We start from the raw sequence: 3,400 nt of genomic DNA on the forward strand, positions 1-3,400 counted from the left end.
TGTGTATTCTGCAGGATAGCCTTTAAGGCTTATCTGCAGTTATTTTGGGCATCCAAGGCCGTTTCAGGCCCCGTTTTAGAGCCACAAGGTTGCAGACAACAGTTTCAGGGTACACTGTGACTTCGACTGTATTGACCGAAAGTGGGTGTGCAGGTTACAGATTTCAGATCTGTAAGTTCAAAGGTGTTTATCAGTGAGTAAACACAAGGTTTATCTACAAACTGGTTGCAGATTGCATGTATTGTTGAGCAGACAGTGAAAAAGGTTGTCTGGTGTATTGCTGTGCACTACAGGTCGAGGGTTGCAGAAGATTTGCTTGCTGTTTGGTATTATTTTTGTGATAATGGCAGAGAATAGTGGAAGCCCCATCATTGAGAAGCTCGACAAGAACAACTACCCTTCATGGAAGTTCCGTGTCACGAACTTCCTTATTGGAAAATGCCTCTACGAGTTTGTTTCAGGTGAGGAAAAGGAGCCGGAGGTGAGTGATCCTCCAACTGTATAAGAGACAAAGGCATGGAAGGAACGAAATGCAAAAGATAAAAAGGTTATGTATTGGTTGTTTGCAGTAATTGACAATAATATGCTGGGACACATTAGAAATGCAGAGAATTCATATGCAGCTTGGACCATACTTGAAAGTATGTTTTCTGTAAATATAAAGGTAGGAAAGATTCAACTCAAGCAAGAGTTGAATACATTGAAGAAAGGGAAGATGTCTATCAATGAGTATGCACTGAAGGTAAGGAGCATTGCAGATGCCTTGGCAGCAATTGATGCAATGCCCGATGATGATGATTTGGTGTCGTCTACCTTGGGTGGACTTAACAATGAAAAGGCTTGGAAGTCTTTTGTAACTTCCGTATATGTTAGAAAGCCATTTCCAGATTTCGATAAGTTGGTCTTCCTTATGATCACTGAAGAGATCAACATGCAGAGTGAGACATCTGAAAGAACTGGTGAACAGGTCCAAGCTTTCTACTCCAGTTCAAGAAGGGGACGTGGCCGGTTCTCTTCAAGAGGCCGTGGTACAGGACATGGTAGTGACAACCAGCAAAATAGATTGAATCAGCAATTTGGCGATATGCAGGTTTCAGGAGGTCGTGGTAATTTTAGAGTCAGGGGGAGCTTTAGAGGAAGAGGTGGATGGCAGAACAGAGGTTCTAACAACTCTGGTATTGTGTGCCACTACTGTGGCAAAACAGGTCATATCGCAGCCCAATGTTATGCTAAGAAAGATGATATCCGCAGTGGTAAGTTGCAGCAAGGAAACTATGCATCATCTTCACGACAAAATGAAGATAAAAATGAACGTCTATTTGTTATGCAGCATATGCTGAATGCTGTTACAGGAAAGGGAACACATGATGATGTTTGGTATGTTGATTCAGGTGCATCCAATCATATGACCAGCCATGCAAAATGGTTTGAAGAGATGCAGGATTTGCAAAATGCAGATTATGTGCAGACGGGTGATGATTCATGCCACCCAATTTCACATATTGGAAAAGTTCCCTTGTCTTTGCATGATGGTAAGACAAAGAGTCTTTCAGACGTATTACATGTGCCATCTATTACAAAGAACTTGGTGTTAGTCGATTAAATGGTAGAGCAAGGGCTGCAAGTCAGATTTAATGCAAAGGGCTGCTTTGTAGAAGACTTCAATGACAAGTGCAGGTTAGTTGCAAAGGCAAGTAGAGTTGGACGTATGCTTACTCTGGATGCTGGAATTCCTACTATGAATGCTGCTATGTATGCTAAAGGAAAAGGTGTTGTTGCAGACATTGAAATTTGGCACAAACGCATTGGACATGCAAATGTACAAAGGCTGAAATTAATGCAATCCAAAGGGTTGGTTACATGTTTGCCTACATTTAGAGTTGTAGAATTTCATAAGGTATGCGAAGCATGTCAGTTTGGTAAGCAGGCAAGATAACCCTTTACACATGACAGAGATGTAAGCAGAAATATCCTTGATGTTGTGCATACAGACATTTGGGGGCCCACACAAAATGTATCTCTTGGAGGCAGTTCATACTTTGTCACATTCATTGATGATTGTTCTAGAAAGTTGTGGGTATATTTTATGAAGGAAAAGAGTGAAGCTTTTGAGCACTTTAGAACTTTCAAGGCTGTAGTTGAAAGAGAAACATGCTTGAAAGTAAAGTGCTTGAGGTCAGATGGAGGGGGAGAGTACCTCTCGAATGAATTCAGTGATTTTCTGAGGTCTCATGGGATAAAGAGACAGTTCACATGCAGATATACCCCATAGCAAAATGGGGTTGCAGAAAAGAAAAACAAGCATATTGTAGAAGTTGCACGCACCTTGATGGTTGAAAAGAATATGCCTAAGCATTTTTGGTCTGAGGCTGTTCATACCGCTGTTTATATTATGAACAGAATTCCCACAGCTGCAGTCCATGGGATGACTCCCAAAGAATGTTTTACAGGTAAGAAGCCTGATGTCTCACACTTGAAAGTGTTTGGCTACATTGCGTGTGTTCATGTGCTAGATGAGTTGCATAAGAAACTGGATCCAAAGGCTAAAAAATGTGTCTTTATTGGATACTCTTTAGAGCAGAAAGGGTATCACTGTTACAACCCTATCACATGTAAGTTTTGAGTGAGCAGGGATGTCATCTTTGATGAAATGAGCAGTTGGTATGCATCTAGGAGTGATGCATTAGATGATGATGATGATCATGACACTCATGTACATGCTGAAAAGCAAGAATCACAGACTCTTAGTGGACCAGAGACATCATCTGGTAGTCCTTGGTCTAGGAGACTAAGGAGTACCTCTATATCTTCAGGTGCATCTAGTAGCACTACAGGTAAATACAAAGGAAAGAATAAAGTGTCAGAAGGCATTGATGCAGTTCTTGATGGAGACTCTAGTGGCTTAGAGAGCTTGGATGATGAGCTTGGTATTCCTTCAGTGAGGACTCCAGGTGTGCAAAGAGCATGCATTAATGCAAAGACTCCATTGAGTGATCCAGTGGTATGCAGGTCTAGCAGGTTGTGATACCCTGTTAAAAGATTTGGTTTTGAAGGTTATACAGCTCACCATTATGCTTATGGTGTAACTAGTTGAGGATGTTGAGCCCACATGTTTTGAGGAGGCTGTTGGTCATGCTCATTGGGATGTAGCAATGGATGAGGAGATGGCTGCATTAGAGGCCAATAAGACTTGGGATCTAGTATCATTGCCAAAGGGCAAGAAAGCTATTGGATATAAGTGCAAAAGGCTATGCCTAGACATATGGCATAGATTATGATGAAACCTTCAGTCCAGTTGCTAGGATGGCAATTGTCAGATGTGTGATTGCTTTGGCAGCAGCCAAAGGTTGGAGGTTGCAGCAAATGGATGTGAAGAATGCCTTCTTGCATGGTGATTTGC

Source organism: Lygodium microphyllum, chromosome 14 (assembly GCF_053477565.2).
Source record: "Lygodium microphyllum isolate KBCC chromosome 14, Lygodium_microphyllum_v1.1.10, whole genome shotgun sequence".
Lineage (NCBI taxonomy): Eukaryota > Viridiplantae > Streptophyta > Polypodiopsida > Schizaeales > Lygodiaceae > Lygodium > Lygodium microphyllum.